This window comes from Cnephaeus nilssonii (genome assembly GCF_951640355.1).
Source record: "Cnephaeus nilssonii genome assembly, chromosome: X".
Lineage (NCBI taxonomy): Eukaryota > Metazoa > Chordata > Mammalia > Chiroptera > Vespertilionidae > Cnephaeus > Cnephaeus nilssonii.
In genome coordinates this window covers 105,533,253-105,550,851 of record NC_137071.1, presented here as the reverse complement: position 1 = coordinate 105,550,851, position 17,599 = coordinate 105,533,253, and the positions used below count along the sequence as shown (strand labels likewise).

The 17,599-nt window shown below is 39.0% G+C and overlaps 1 protein-coding gene across 3 annotated transcripts in view; it reads right to left on the bottom strand.

Annotated features, from left to right (window-relative positions):
* Positions 1-834: 834 nt before the first annotated feature.
* Positions 835-17,599, bottom strand: part of MOSPD1 (motile sperm domain containing 1) — a 60,529-nt gene continuing 43,764 nt past the window's right edge. For 2 of the 3 annotated variants that reach the window (XR_013813225.1, XR_013813226.1), the window contains one exon: positions 13,648-17,579. The gene's annotated coding sequence lies outside the window, so the exon portion shown is untranslated. Of the gene's footprint in view, positions 1,169-13,647; positions 17,580-17,599 lie in introns of those variants that run through there. The other variant, XR_013813224.1, reaches the window with a different exon arrangement.

Here is a 17,599-nt window from a genome sequence, read left to right as displayed (position 1 = left end):
AACTCTGTACCAATACGCATTTGGAAGTACTCAACTAGTACTAAAAAGCATACTGCCAGCAAAATAACTTTTGCTTTTTCTCCAATAATTATCATATGGCTATAAGAAAATACTCTACCTTCAGTTTACTTGCTTTCTTGGCATGACTCTTGTGCTTGGTAATTCTCCATTAAACACAAGGGAAAAAGGGCACATTTGAAAGTTGCAGACAGCTGGTTTGTGATTTTGTGCTGAGGAAGAAAATATTTGAAATTACATTATACAGCAGAGAAACCTAATTACACTTTCCATTTCTAGTCTCTCTCTTCTGAGAGGAAGGGTTTAGATTGCTTTCTTAACTAGACTTATATTAAATTCTGCAGTGGTTTACATCGAGTACTATTCTTGGATAATCTTTTCATAAGTGTGAGGTCTTTGGAAAGGAAGGTACTGAAGCTAGGACTTTGGGGCTGTTGAGAGAAGTTCACTAAAACTCCCTTAAGCTTGATTTGGAATACATTCTCATATCACATGGATGCGCACAGATTAAAAATATTTTTTGAAATATGCAAGGCTGTTGATAGTGTGGAGAAAGTGGTATTTGAATTCACTATGATAGATTCCTAATGTCATTTCTGGAAGAAGTTTGATGGTATACATAAAAAAGCCTTCAAAATGTGCACATTTTTGATATATTAATGCTTCTAGGAATTTTTCTTTTTCTTTTTTACTTTTATTTTTATTTTATTTTATTTTATTTTTTTATTGAGGTATTATATGTGTACATATCTTACCATTGCCCCCCACCCCACCCCACACCCATACATGCCCTCACCCCCCAGAGTTTTGCGTCCATTGGTTATGCTTATATGCATGCATACAAGTCCTTCGTTTGATTTCCTATCTCCCCCACCTCTCCCTAACCTTCCCCCTGCAATTTGACAGTCTGTTTGATGCTTTACTGTCTCTGTATCTATCTTTTTGTTCATCAGTTTATAATGTTCTTTATTATCCACAAATGAGTGAGATCATGTGGTATTTTTCTTTCATTGACTGGCTTATTTCACTTAGCATAATGTTCTCCAATTCCATCCAGGTTGCTGCAAATGATGAGAATTCCTTCTTTTTTATGGCAGCATAGTATTCCATTGTGTAGATGTACCACAGTTTTCTGATCCAAGGAATTTTTCTTAGAGAAAAATATGGGACAGGTTGAAAATGGTGTTTACTATAATGTTATTTGTAATTGTGAAAAACCTAATGTTTTCAACAAATGCCGGGGCAACTGAATATCCACATGCAAATAATGATGTTGGACTCAAACTCACTCCGTATACAAAAATTAACTCAAAATGGATCAACGGCGTAAATATTAAGAGCTGAAACTATTAAACTCTTAGGAAAAAAAGGAGTAAATCTTTATGATCTTTGACTTAGCAATGAATTCTTAGATACAGCACCAAAAGCATGAGCAACAAAAGAAAAAATGATAAATTGGACTTTATCAAAATTAAGAACTTTTGTACATCAAAGGACATTAACAAGACAGTGAAAAGACAATCTATAAAATGAGAAAAATGTTTGTAAATCATATCTGATAAGGGTTTAATCCAGAATATATAAAGAACTCCTATAACTCACAAAAAAGATAAGCAATTCAATTAAAATATGGGCAAAGAAAAAAATAAAATATGGCAAAGGACTTTATGAATAGATATTTCTCCAAAGAAGATATACAACTGTCCATGAAAAGATGTTGAACAATATTAGTCATTAGAGAAATGCAAATTAAAACTAGAAAGATAACACTTTATATCCACTAAGATGGTTACAAAATAAAAGATAGATAATAACAAGTTTTGGTGAGGATATGGAGAAATAAGAACCATGTACATTGCTAGTTAGAATGTAAAATGATGCAGTGACATTGGAAAACAGTTTGGCAGTTCCTCAAAGTATTAAACAGAATTATCATATGATTAAACATTCCACTCCTTGAAAACAAAGACTCAAACAGTTAATGGTATGTCAATGTTCCTTTCTGCATCAATTTCTATCACCAGATGAAAGGATAAAAATGTGGTATACTCATACAATGGAATATGATTTAGCTATGAAAACAAAGTTCTGTTACATAATGCAACATGGATGAGCCTTAAAAACATATGCTAAGTGAAATAAGTCAGACACAAAAGGACAAACATCACAACTCCACTTAAATGAGATATTAAGAATAGACAAAGTCAGCTCTAGCTAGTTTTGCTCAGTGGGTAGAGCATCGGCCTGAAGACCAAAGGGTCCCGGGTTCAATTCCAGTCAAGGGCACGTACCTCAGTTGCAGGCTCTGCCCCGGGCCAGGCCCTGGTAGGGGTACATGCAGGAGGCAACCAATTGATGTGTTTCTCTCACATCAATATTTCTGTCTTTCCCTCTCTCCTCCATTCTCTCTAAAAATCAATGGAAAAATATCCTCCGGTGAGTATTAAAAGAAAAAAAGAAAACCCCCTTTCTAACACTAAAGGATAAGGTAAGGCATCATTTCTCAGAGTGTTTTAGAAAATGTAAATAAGTGTCCTGAAGAATTAAAGAAGGAGGAGGCCACAGGCAATCTATGGCCAAGTAAGTTTGGGAAACTCAGTTAAACTTGTTTCTTTAACATTGTGAAAACCCAAAATGGGAATATGGTATGGAACATTTTATTTATTTTATTTTTTTACTTTTGAAAAAATATTTTTATTGATTTCAGAGAGGAAGGGAGAGGGGATAGAGAGATAGAAACATCAATGATGAGAGAGAATCATTGATCGGCTGCCTCCTGTCCACCCGCTACTGGGGAGGAGGATCAAGCCTATAACCCAGGCATATGTCCTTGGCTGGAATCGAACCTGGGACCCTTTAGTCCAGTAGCCAATACTCTATCCACTGAGCCAAACCAGCTAGGGCTGGTATGGAACATTTTAAAACTGTTTAACCAAAGTTCTTTTTTGAGGGTCATCTTATAGGATTGTTGAAATGTAGAATACCTTTTGGGAAACATTGAGTTAAACAAATTACAGTACATTCATTCCATAGAAATCTCTGCATCCATTAAGAATGATGACACAGTCATATATCACTTGACATGGAAGGATGTTTACACTATATTGTAAAGTTAAAAAAACAGTGTGATTAATGGGATCTCATTTTTGTTTTTAAAAATTATATATATATAATATATATAATTGATAAATAACAGTCAGTAAAGCTATATGCCAATATATAATTGATAAATAGCAGACAGTATGTAAAGCTATATGCCAATATATAATTGATAAATAGCAGACAGTCTGTAAAGCTATATGCCAAAATGTTCAAGTCTTTGGGAGGTGGGAAGACGGATGATTTTATTTTCATTTGCTTTTCTCTTTTTATTTTCAGATTTTTCAACATGGAATATCTGTTACTTGTATAATCAAGAAATAATAGAATTTAAAATAAATGTTATAGGAAGTAGTTATTAATTGTGTGAGGGAAGGGATGAGATCAGAACTCCCTTATCACTGTTGGACTCTTTACTTACTTCTGTTTGAATTTTCAATGAAAGAAAGTGGAAGAGCCTTTCAACTATTAGAGAGTTCTACTCATTCAAAAATTCTTCCTGATATTGAACTAAAATCTACCTTCCATCCATTGGTCCTAATTTGTCATTGGGAATGCCATAAAATAAGCAAAATCCATTTCCTCTCCCATAGATACAGACTTTCGAATATTTGGCAACAGCTACCATGTCTCCACAAATCTTTTCTCTTCTAGGTTTCCATTCTAGCCTTTTTTCTATGAGATGGTTTCCAGACATTATTACCATCATGGCCTTTGGCCTCCAATCATTTTCCAGTTTGTCAATATCCTTCAAGCGTGGAACCCAGAAATGACCACAGCACTCCACACTTTTTTTTTTACATCTCATAAGTTCCTAAAAATTGTGATTTAATCAGATTCTTCTGATTAAAAAAGTAATTTCAGAATATTTCCCACTTCAGTGTGCCTATACTCTGAATTCTATCCTAAGATTATATATGATATACTCAATTATATATTTCCCTCATCTTTTAATTTTTAAAGCTAGATAGATGAATAAAATATTCCACATCAATTCCTCATCTCCTGCATTTATTAAAACCTTAGTAGAGCCCTAGTTGGTTTGGCTCAGTGGATAGAGCATCGGCCTGTGGACCAAAGGGTCCCAGGTTTGATTCCAGTCAAGGGCACGTACCTTGGTTGCAGGCTCCTCCCTGGCCTGGGCTCATGCAGGAGGCAACCAATCAATGTGTTTCTTTCACATTGATGTTTCTCTCTGTCTTTCCCTCTTTCTTCCACTCTCTCTAAAAGATCAATGTAAAAAATATCCTCGGGTGAAGATTAACAAAACAAAAAAACAAAAACACCACCAAAAAACAAAACAAAACAAACAAAAAAACCTTAGTAGAACTTTTTACCAAACACTTAAAGGTGAATGAGAGAGCTTCCATTCTGATAGGGATGGCAAGGGAGTCCCTGCAGTCTGGCCAAGGAATCTGAAATCCCTCTTGTCCTTTAACATTTCTACTTTTTGTTCCAGTTATTGGTACCATGTTTTAGACAAAGTCAAGCTGCCTCCAGATTGATTGGCCTCTCTATTGCAAGGCACTTCACAAGATGACAGTGACAGGCCAGGGTACATGGTGATGTAGAATACATTTCTTGTCCTTGATCTGATCACAGTTCTGATCAACCTAGTGTATACATTGGTCTTCTTTCCAGCCTAATGAATCCTTTGCTTTTAATTCCTTTTGTCATTCCTCAAACATGGTAGGCACTATTTAAAAAGAACCTGGTGCCCAACTGGTGTGGCTCAGTGGTTGAGCATCTACCTATGAACTAGGAGCTCAAGGTTCGATTCTTGGTCAGGGCACATGCCTGGGTTGCAGGCTCGATCCCCAGTAGGGGGCATGCTAGAGGCAGCCAATTAATGATTCTCATAATTGATGTTTCTATCTCTCTCCCTCTCTGAAATCAATAAAAATATTTTTAAAATAAAAATAAAAGAGCCTGGTAAACTGTATATTCCAGCTCCATATAGCATCGAACCCAATGCCTTCCACCATGTATATATGCCTGTGTGCTTAGTTTTTTCAAGAGAGTAGTTTTCTGATTGGAGGGACTGCATCTTGGTACACAGTTTACATAGGATGCTTCATATAAGGTACTTGCTAAGAAGAAATAACTTTAAATCTTCAATTTAAAAAATATATTATTTTATTGATTTCAGCGAGGAAGGGAGAGATAGAAACATCAATATGAGAGAGTGTCATTGATGGGCTGCCTCCTGCATGCCCCACACTGGGGATCAAGCCCACAACCTGGCATGTGCCTTTGAAGGGAATTGAACCCAGGACCTTTCAGTCCACAGGCCGATGCTCTATCCACTGAGCCAAACCAGCTAGGGCTAAATCTTCAATTTTTGAAGAGTTTTACATTTATGCTATTTTAAAAATCAACTTTATTAAGATATAATTTATATATTTTTTATTTTTTTGGTTAATCCTTACCTGAGGATATTTTTCCATTGATCTTTTAGAGAGTGGAATAGAGAGGGAAAGACAGAGAGAAATGTTGATGTGAGAGAAACACATCAATTGGTTGCCTCCAGCACGCACCCCTACCAGGGCCTGTGCTGGGGCAGAGCCTGCAACCAAGGAAAGTGCCCTTGACTGGAATCGAACCTGGGACCCTTTGGTGTGCAGGCCAATGCTCTATCCACTGAGCCAAACCAGCTAGGGCAGATGAGGATATTTAAAAAATCATATAGACCCCTTCCGTTACCACAGAAAATGTCCACTGCCCCTTTGTAGTTAATGTTGTTCATCCCCACTGCTGGCTCCAGGTTATACTGATTTCCTTTTCTTCATTACTATACAGGGGTGGGCAAAAGTAGGTTTACAGTTGTTTGTATGGAAAAAAGACATGCAGGTTATGATTATAATGATATAAGAATAAACTCTGTGTTTCATGTACTCACAACTGTAAACCTACTTTTGACCACTCCTGTAGATTAGCTTTCTCTTTTATAGAAATATATATATATATATATATATATATATATATATATATATATATATGTAATCATACAATATATACTCTTTTGTGTCTCATTACTTTTGCTTAGAACGTCCTTGAGATCAATCCATGTTGCTTCCTATATCTGTAGTTCATCAGTTTTTATTGCTGAGTTGTATTTCATTGTACATATATTGCACAATTTGTTTATTCTTTTGACTTTTGATGGACATTTGGGTTTCCAACTGGGGACTATTCTGAATAAAGTTGTTATGACTATTTGTGTTTAAGCTTTTGTGTGGATGTGTGTTGTCATTTCTCTTGAGTAAATACCTAGTAGAATTACTATATTATATGGTGAATGCATGTTTAACTTTATAAGAAACTAGAGGCCCGGTGCATCAAATTCATGCATGGGGAGGGGGTGTCCCTCAACCCAGCCTGTGCACCCTCTCCAATCTGGGACATCACTCTCACAATCTGGGACTGCTGGCTCCTAACTGCTCGTCTGCCTGCCTGCCTGATTTCCCCTAACCACTTCTGCCTGCCAACCTGATTGCCCCCTAACCGCTCCCCTGCCAGTCTGATTGACGCCTAACTGCTCCCCTGCTGGCCCGATCGCCCCCAACTGCCCTCCCCTGCTGGACTGATCACCCACAACTGCCCTCCCCTGCTGGCCCGATTGCCCACAACTGCCCTTCCCTGCCACTACCCGCCTCCTCTGCCAGGACCGGCCTCCTCCATGCCGTACAGAGCTGTGGGACCCCCAGGCCTAACCACGCAGAGCGGCTGCCAGGCCCCGCCTCTGCTGTGCATGTGGCCATCTTGTGGTGGCCATCTTGTGACGACATCGCGCGCGAGGGCCACCTAGGCTTTTATTAGTATAAATTGCCAGCCTGTTTTCCAAAGTGATTTTACCATTTTATATTCCCACCAGCAATGCATGTTCATTTATGTAGTTCACATACACTAGTTTGTTTAAACAATGTTTTGAATTTGAGATCCTACATTTACATTCACCAGGCTATCACCTAAAGGATTTTGATGTCTCCTGTGTAAACCAGGGGTAGTATGCTTGCTTTTGAAGATTTCTATCCCATTATAGATGGTCTGCACCAATCAGATCCAATACTGTTTTCCTCTATGACACTGTACCCACATAACACATTACATTTATGGGCTATGTGGGGTCATTGGGCAATGTCTGCTCTGCACCAGAGATCCTAACTCCTTCTGCTCCTAGATTTTTCTTTTGTTTCCATGAGAAGTTTTCTTTAGTCTCCAATTTTCTCTAAGCTATTTAAAATCTTATTATTTACTGTATACAAGGACTCATCTTCCCTTTATAAATCAAATATTGAAGGACAGCACTGGTTCTCACAATCCAGGGTTACTATATTAAATTGAACTTCTCTTGTTTGTAAGCCTTTCATGGAACCTGGGTTCATCTTTGTGACTTTGTGGAATTCTCATTAGTCAGTGTTAACCGAAACCAGGGAAAGACATATTTCTGGTTCAAATGTCTTCAGTTGAGTGGTTCAAAGTCCCACATTATTTTATATTAATGAAAATGACTTGTTTTTTTTAATATATCTTTATTGATTTCAGAGAGGAAAGGAGAGGGAGAAGGAGATAGAAACAATCATTGATCGGCTGCCTCCTAACTGAGCCCACAACTCAGGCATGTGCCCTGACCAGGAATAAAACCATGACCTCCTGGTTCATAGGTCCATGCTCAACCACTGAGCCATGATGGCTGGGCAAAATGACTTATTTTTTTAAAAAAGAAACAAAGCACATTTCTCAGGAAGTTGAATAGCAGTAGTATGCTTTGAGAGACTAAGCACATTAACAGAGCTTAGGCACTATCTCTCTAGCAATGTATTATTATTTACTGTACTTTATTTTGTTTCTTTTCCCCAAAGGACTTGAATTAGAGACAACTGAAGTTGATACAGTTTGTCTTTCATTTCTTCCTACCTTGCTTTCTGCTGTCTCTTTCCCTCTAGCTCCCCAAGTGCCAACCCTCCCCTCCCCACTGGAATCTGCCCATGTCTGCCCTCTTCCAAAAGAAGCCAAGACCGATGCTCCAAAGGTGCATTTTTAAACTTCTATTCTATCAAGTCTAAAATAAATTTGAACATTCTGACCAACAAATTTAACTGTGGGGGTGTGTGTTTTATTCTAAAGAAGTACTGTAGTTCTAATCTTAATCATTGGAATTTGGGAGGTAGTGGTCAGAGAATGAAGTAGCTGGGAGCTTCTGTCCCTTTCTTGTCCTCCAAGAATGACATGGAGTGAGCAGAAGCCATGGACCCTACTCTCCTATATCCCCATTATTGTCCCCATTTTTTAAAATATATTTTATTGATTTTTTACAGAGAGGAGGGAGAGGGACAGAGAGCTAGAAACATCAATGAGAGGGAAACATCCATCAGCTGCCTCCTGCACACCCCCTATTGGGGATGTACCTGCAACCAAGGTACATGCCCTTAACCAGAAACGAACTTGGGACCCTTCAGTCCGCAGGCCGACGCTCTATCTACTGAGCCAAACCGGTCAGGGCTATTGTCCCCATTTATTTGGGAGGATACTGGAGCTGTGGAAGGTTAATCACTTGCTCAATTTCCTCCTAAACAAATGGGGACAATAATGGTACCTACTTCATAAAGTTGTTAAGATAAAATTTCAGCTACATGTAAAACACTAAGCTACCTGAGAAATAATAAGCACAAAATTTGAAAAGGGCTTGTTGTTATTTTTCTTATTTACAAGCTGGTTTCTGAAAGAAAGAGGCCAGTCGTAGGTATCCTCTAGTCTTCTTTTCTGGACCTTCATTGCATACAATACTGAATTCTATTTATGTTGGTTTTATAAAGCTTCCTTTAAAATAATTTAGTGGTGAGCGTTGACCTATGAATCAAGAGGTCATAGTTCGATTCCTGATCAGGGCACATGCCCAGGTTGTGGGCTCGATCTCCAGTGAGCAGCATGCAGGAAGCTAATCGACAATTCTCTCTCATTGTTGATATTTCTATCTTTCTCCCTCTCCCATTCTCTCTGAAATCAATAAAAATATAAATGAAAAATGAAATAAATTTAATATAACATAGGGCATGGTAAGTTTATTTAAAGAAAATAATTAGATATCAGGTGTCAGGATGTATGTGGATATGGCAAAGATGGTGATGATGTAAGTAAATGGCTACTCCAGTGATTCCTCATGGCTAGAATAAGTTCAAACTCCATAATGGAGCAGCCACTCTACTTAATATTACACTGTACAATATTAATATTAATTATTATTAACATCTCCCACATCCCCCACTTCCTAATTTCTTTTAACCTGCTCTACTTTTTCTTTATTCTATAGGACTTATCACTTTCCTTTTTTTAAAAAAATAATTTTATTGATTTTTTACAGAGAGGAAGGGAGAGGGATAGTTAGAAACATCGATCAGCTGCCTCCTGCACACCCCCTACTGGGGATGTGCCCGCAACCAAGGTACATGCCCTTGACCGGAATCGAACCTGGGACCCTTCAGTCCGCAGGCCGACGCTCTATCCACTGAGCCAAACCGGTCAGGGCATAGTTTAGTTATTTTTATTGTCTCTCTGCTAGAATGTAAGCTCCTCCAGGGCAGAAACCTTTTTACTGTTTTTTATTCACTAAGCAAACAAAGTGTCTAAACTAGTGCCTGGTCTGTTGTAGGTTGTCACTAAGTATGTGGTGACTGAATTAATAAATAATGGAGGCATTCACAGTCCTTCAGAATTTCATCCCATTGTCTTTTTCAGCCTCACCTCTTGTCATTCTCCTTTCTATGTGTCACTGATATGAGTGGTTTCCCATGCACATCATTTGCTCCTCCATCTCAACATTTACTCATACTATTTCCTCTGCCCTGATAAATAATCATGGACCTATGCAAAGATTTAGTTGTAAGAATGTTTTTCATAGTTTGGGTTTGTATCAGTGAAAAATGTAAAGCAGCCTTAAAGAATAAGTTAGAGATATCATGGTAACTCTCACTTGACGGAAGGTATATGGCAATATCTATCAAAATTACAAATGCACATAGCCTTTGGTGTGGCAGTTCTGCTTTTAGGAGTTTATCCCACAGAGAAACTTGTTCGTGTGCCAAATGAATATGTGCTGGTGAGTCACTGCAGTGCTTTAGTCATGCCTATTAGATACAGCAGTGACAGAACTCATTAAATTATTATGTAGAGCTATATTTATTGACGTGGGAAGATCATAATAGCTAACATTAATTCAACTTGCTATGTGTCAAGAACTGTGATGTGTTTTTATGTATTTTTATCTCATTCAATCCTCATAACAGCCCTGTGAGGTAGTTACTTAAAATAGTCCTCATTTTACACAGGAGGAAATGGACTCAGGGAACTTAATTTACATAGCCAGGGTTAGACAACTCATAGCAAAGTTGAAATGTCTGAAATATATTATGACAAAACAGGATGTATACTATGATCCACTTTTGTAAGAAAAATATATATAGATATACAAATATTTATATGTGCATATAAAAAGACTGGAAAGGAATACATCAAAATATTAACAGTTGGATGTGGGGTTGTGGGTGGTTTTATTTTCTTCTTTTGGCTTATTATTTCCTGACTTTTCTGTTAAATTTTGGGGCTGACTGGGAAGGAGTAAGTGAAGTCAGCAGGTATGAATTAGTTGTGTAATTTTAAAGATGACTAAATTTTAAAAGTTTGATGGTAATATGGAACAATGGCACAGGGGAAAATGTTTTCCACTGAGAGGAAAACCTAATGGGTGGAGAAAGCTTGCTCAGAGGGAAAGGATAGTCCTGGAGTAAGTGCAGACGACAAAGAAACCTACTGTCATGGTCACAAGTGGAAGAGGCAACCTTGAGGAGGAAAGTCCCCTGGTTCCCATGAGGCTGAGGGATGGGGGATGAGCAGGCATAAGCAAAAATGCAGAGAAGCAGGGAAGGACAAGATAAAGAAGGAAGAATTGAGGAAGCCCCTGTTAGGTGACCTGTGTCCTGGCATTGATATCCACAACTAGACCCTCCACTGAGGGGTTGGGGTGAGGGTGGGACAAGGGATCTGAGGAGAGGGGGAAGATTTGGAACAATCCCTGAGAGAAATTCAATACAAGTGTATGAAAGGATTGCCTCCCAGCCCTTGGGGCCCTGCTGAGGCTAGCTGTCCTGGCTTTGTTGTGTAGCCAGTTCATGACCTTCTCCAGCAAAAGTTAGCAGCCTGGGAGCAGGGGGGAGGATGGAGGATGGAGAAAATGGATGGTGGAGTTTTCACAGGGCCAAGGATTGGCAGAGCAGGTGCTACAGAATGTCATGGGAGAGTAAGTCCAAGGGTCAACACTAGCATGGTAAAATGGCCGATCATGAGGCGACTTGGAAGGAAGAAAGAAAACCAGCATGCTACACATGACCTCTGGGAAAAGAGAGGGGAGGAAAAACAGACTGGTGGCTGTGGGGGCCAGAGAGTAGTAGAAGGATACCCATAGGAGGCTGAGGTCAGAGGGATGAGTGCTTCTGAGTTTGTATATTGCGGTGGTCCCCTGGGGGCCCTGGGAGTAAGTGGAAAAGAGTAGCAAGGAAACTGTGGGTGATAAAAGGGCAAAGACAGCATTAAAATAACTCCTACCTGATGGAGGGCAATTTGGCAATATCTATTAAAATTACAAATGCACGTTCCCTTTCAAACAGCAATTCCTTTTTGAGGAGTTTCTCTTACAAATATACTTGCTTGTTTTTGTGCAAGATGAATGTGTAAGGTAAATTATTGCAGCACTGTCTGTAATGGCGGCAGATTTGAAACAGCCTAAAAGTTCGTCAACAGTGATTTGATTAAAGTATGGCTCAAAAAATGGAATGCTAGGTAACCTGAAAAAAGGAGGAAGCTCTTTATGTGTTGATATAAAATAATTTCCAAAATATTTTTCTAAGTGAAAGAAGCAAGGTGCAGATCATTGTGAGTAGTTTGCAATCTCTTTGCTAACTTATGCATAAAACATCTTTGAAAGGATACATAAAAAAAACCTTAATATTAGTTGTCTCCAATGAGGGAGAGCTGTTGGCTAGGTGACAGGGTTTGGAAGGGTACTTTTCACTTGTTCTTTCGTTTTGTAACTTTTTTCAACTTTATGGAAGTGTAAATTGACAAAAGTTGTATATATTAAAGGTGTAAAATGTGATGTGCCTTTTGAATTTTGAGCCATTTGAATACCTTACTGAGAAAATTAAGTAACTAAAACTCCCATCATGATTTACTTCAAATCACTCAAGTTTGCCAGAATAATGGGTGGGTTTGGGATTAAATGAAATGGACCATGTGTCAATAATTGCTGAAGGTGGGTGATGGGATATGGGCTTCATTTTCATTTGAAAAATGAAATTGCCATTTTTCACTAAAAAATTGTCACATTTTGGCAATTTCACATGGTTTAAGCTAGTGCTGTTCTCATTATTTTTGTAAATTTTCCACAATATGAAAGTTTTCAAATAAAAGATAAAAAAATGACCTCCCACCAGGCCTTTGCTAAAACATTTATGTACTTTCTTATCCTGGCTCTTGTATCTCATAATTGAGTGGAAATTCCCATTCCCCAATCAACTTCTCAAACAGCAGCACTGCCTCACTGATTTCCCTTTATTATGGGGCCTTGGTACTGTTCTCAGGATTTTTCCTATTAACAACATTCTCTCCCCATCCTGTTGTGTTAATTGGATACTACCTTATCCTTATTGCTGGTAAAGCTCATCCTGTTCTTGAAAAATCACTTCATTAGTTTCTTATGATCACTTGACATTCCCTTCCTACCTCACAGTCTATTATTGGCAATCCTAACTAATATGGAGGTCATGCCCTTGTCCAAGTTACTTATATTTATCAATCTGGGGGCTGATGTCTCTGAGACGTTCAGCACCACAAAATTCAACCCACACCATCAGAAAGCACAATTGTGTTCAGCCTTTTAGCCTCAAGTTGTTTTTTTTATGATGTCTGTGTTTATGTTTCCTTAGAGGCTATGATGACTTTGGCCTAACCCCAGACACATGCTAATCCATGCTTTGGCAGGTGGCTTCCTCTTGCTGCCTATAGCCCAGGCATCATCTCTATGTCCCATATTCTGTCATTCAGCTCTGCTTGCACGTCGCACTGGCACCCCAAACTTAATTAGTTCACCCAACTTTAAGCTTTCCCTTTGTTTTCTCTGTTAAGAACCTCTTCTGATCCCCCTTCCCCTCAAAGTCTGGGTTTAGCATACCTCTTCTCTGCCCTCACACCAGCTTTTATCACACTGAATTGTGCTGACCTCTTTATTTGTCCAGTGCACCCCAGACTGTGAACTCCTGGATTAAGGACAGAGACCCTGTCTTCTCCTATGAATATCTCACACTTTCACACTCACATGGCATTGGGCACATAGTTAAATGCTAAAAATAATATATTTAACTTTTTAAAATTTCAAATACTTTCAACTTTCAGAAAATTGTATACAAAAATGGCAAAAAGAACTTTCACACACCCTTTACAAAGATTCATGTTGTTAGCATCTTGTTACATACTTCTCTCTCTCTCTCTCTCTCTCTCTCTCTCTCTCTCTCTCTCTCTCTCTTCCCCCCTACATACACACACACACTTTTTTCTGAAACAGTTGAGAGTAAGTCGCAGACATTATTTCCCTTTGCCCTTTAATACTTCAATGCGTTTCCAAGAACCAGGACATTGTGTAATATAAACATAGTAAAGTTAGCAAATTCAAGAAATATAACATTGATAGTGTACACTGTTATATAATATACAGATCATATTTAAATTCTGTTAATTGTCCCAAGAATGTCCTTCATTGCTATTTTATTTTTCTGGTCCATGATCCATTCTAGGATCACACATTGAATTTAGTTGTCATGTCTCTTAATTCTCTGAAGTCTCCTTAAGTCTGGTACAGTCTTCAATCTTTCTTTGCCTTTCATTACATCAACACTTTAGAAGAATACATGCCAGTTATTTTGTAGAACATCCCTTAATTTGGGATTGCCTGATGTGCCCTCGTAATGAGAAGTTATGCATTTATTTCAAGAGTAAAACATAAAAAGGTACATGATTGAAGGTGGTGTTAACTTTAATTACTTTGGTTAAGATGATGTCTGCCAGGTCTTTCCACTACAAAGATACTTTTTTTTTCATTTTGTACTTAATAACTAATATATGGGAAGATACTTAATACATAAATATTATGCTTCCCATAAAACTTTCACTCATTTGTTTTAGGATCCATTTATGACTCTTGCCTGAATCAATTACTATGGTGGTTGCCAAATAGTAAATTTTCAAAATAATACATATGCATTGATTAATATGATTCGTTCATTTGTCCAACAGAAGGCACACCTCCTTCACTAGGACATCAGCTTCTGGTTGGCTGCAAGAGTGGAGTCTAGGAGACAAGCTAGCAGCGTGGCTCTAAAACACAATGATACTTTGAGTGATTGAAAACCTTAGATGAGGTTGGTTCTCCTGCAAGCCCTGCTGGCCTTCATCATGGTCCAAAATGGACTCCATGACTTTCCCAAAATAGTCTCCATGCTGTTTGCTCAGTAGATCCCAGGACTGCCTTCTCTTACTATTTTCCATCAGACTTGAGACAGAGGTGGTAAATGAGTAGGAGGGTACTCTTGCCTTCCATTTTGATTTATTTGAACAACATAAAATAGAATTCAGTATTCCACATAAGCTTTTTTGGCCATTCTGGAGACCCATATTTTTAAGCACCAGGATGAAGGCATCATTTTTATGTGGATTCACATACAGAAAATGAGGGGGCACCATGACTACATGGAGAGCAGAAAGAAGTATGTTGTGGAGCTATTTCTTTTGGGGACTATATTAGTTTCCTAGGGCTACTGTAACAAATGACCACCAACTGGGTGGCTTGAAACAACAAATTTATTCTCTCACAGTTTCAAGGCCATGCTCCCTCAGAAGCCTCCAGGAAAGGATCCCTCTTTGCCTCTTCCAACTTCTGGTAGCCCCTGGCATTCTTAGCTTGTGGTTGCATAACTTCAAACTTGGCCTTCATCTTCACATGGTCTTCTTCCCTCTGTATCTTTGTGTGTTCTTTATATATATGTGTCTATATCCAAATTTCCCTTTTCTTATAAGGACATCAGCCATAATGGTTTAGGGCCCACCTTAAAGACCTCATCTTAACCCATTTCCAAATAAGGTCACATTCACAGGTGCCCAGGGCTAGACCTTGAATGGGAGCTAATTTAACCCATAACAGGAACCATATCTGAAATCCAACCCATTTGAGAACACAAAGTGGAGTGCCATTTTGCTATAGTGCATAAGCCCAATATAATAGGGCCCTCAGTCCCTTCTGCTCACTCTGGTCTTGGTTGGCACTGCCAATATGTAAGGAAGGAAACTGAGCAGACAGAACAAGCTCAGCCCCCTTGAAATAGACTTTGGACATAATTTTCAAATGATCACAAGTTATTCATGTAACCATTACATAGAGGACAATAATAGAGAACAATCCACAGTCTGTAAGGCTCTGGCCCTTGCATTCTTCATAGAATTATCATAATTATTATATAAATAGATTTGTCACCAGTTGACAGACGGGGAGCATGAGACCCAATGAGATGAAGTGACTTCCCATAGATCACACAGCTACTGATAGGAAATGTCATGCAGAGCCAAGTCATGTCTGTGAAGCATAGAGCCTGGCCCCATGGTAGGCGCTCAGTAAATATTTGTTGGCTGAGTGAATGGACGACTAAATCTGATACTATAGCTCTGGTCTTCATTTCTGGATCCATTACTCTTTCCATTGGATCACACAAATGACTGTAGACTGAAGTATGGTCTCAAGACAATGACTGTAGTATAGATGTGACTTGGTCAATTTCAGATTCTTTTTCTATATTTGACTAGAGGCCCGGTGCATTAATTTATGCATATGTGGGGTTCCTCGGCCTGGCTGGTGATCAGGGGCGATCGGGGCCATCAGGGCTGGCTGGCCAGGGGGAGGGACCACGGGAGGTTGGCCGGCCATGGGAGGTTGGCTGTGGGAGCACACTAACCACCAGGGGGCAGCTCTTGTGTTGAGTGTCTGCCCCCTGGTGGTCAGTGTACATCATAGCTACCGGCCAGTCGTCCAGTCATCTGGTCATAAGGGTCGCTTAGGCTTTTACATATATAGATAACCTTCTGAATTCTGTGCTTAAAAACACATCAGTCTATAATTGATATTTTTTTTACTGCTCCACAGGTGCTAAACTGATCAAGAAGTCATTTTGTCAAGGTTCTTAAGCCACTAATTTTACTTGGACTACATATTTGTCACAAATTACATTTGTACAAAAAAAAATCCTTATCACATGGACAGTTTTATGATAACAATGTATCAAGGAAGTAAAGAATTCAGCATGTTAACTTTATATCTTTGAAATGGAATGTTGATGTTCCCTTATACTTATTTCTGGGTCTTCGTCAACATCACTGAAGTAGCCAGGAAAGCTCTATTTAGTCTTGCCAACAAGGACTCATTAACCACATGCTGTGTGCCCAATCCTATGCTATTTACTGTGATGGTGGTGGGTGGGGGTTTGAGATCAGAAAGAACCTCTCTCAAGGAACTTCCAATCTAGTGAGCAATGTGGCCTTCATATGAGAAACAATGAAGAGAAGGGTTACATTTGCTAAGCACCTGTTAGGTGCCAGAAACTGTACAAACCCTGTAAGGCAGGTATTACTCCCACTTAACAGATGAGCAAACTGCGGGGCAGAGAGGTTAAGACAACTTGCCCAAAATCACATAGCTAGTAGGTGGTAGGACTAGGATTTGAACTTAGGCCTCTGTGACTCAAAATAATGAGACAGTTTATAGTCAAGTGCTTGGTTTCATGGGCCAGATAAGATGTACTGAAGAAGTTTCAGTCAGAAACTTGGAATCCATGAAAACCAAGATGGGGCCTCTGGGAGATAGTGTCAGGAAGCTGACAGTCTTCAGCAGTGCTCCCCTCCAAATCCCTTTATAATCTGCCCTTACAACCACCTATTCACACTGAAGGGCTCAGGCTCTGTCATCTCTTCTGGTGTACTTGGGGAGGTGGGAAGGAGAAGCTGGTTCACATTTCTACATTCTGCTCAAATTGCCCCCTCTCTGAAGCAAGCTGGATTGTTATTCTTCCAAGTCCCTGACCTCCTGGGTCAATTTCTCCATGTTTCTGAACCCCGGAAGCACTGCTCCATCTGAGCTGAAAGGAACCTCTTTGCTTTGTGTGATGACCAGGTGCCTCTTATTTCAGAACCACAAGACACCTCTCCCTCCTTCCTATCCTTATGCTTCTATTTAGATCAAAGGCATAAAAGGAATTTTAAATGTTTTTGTTTTGTTTTCATGACATGGAGAAGAGCTGGCTCAGTCAGATGTAGAATCTTCCCAGTCTACTCAAGGCATTACCAATCAAATAGCTGCATCCGAAACATCAGATCTGTTAATTAAAAGAAAAGA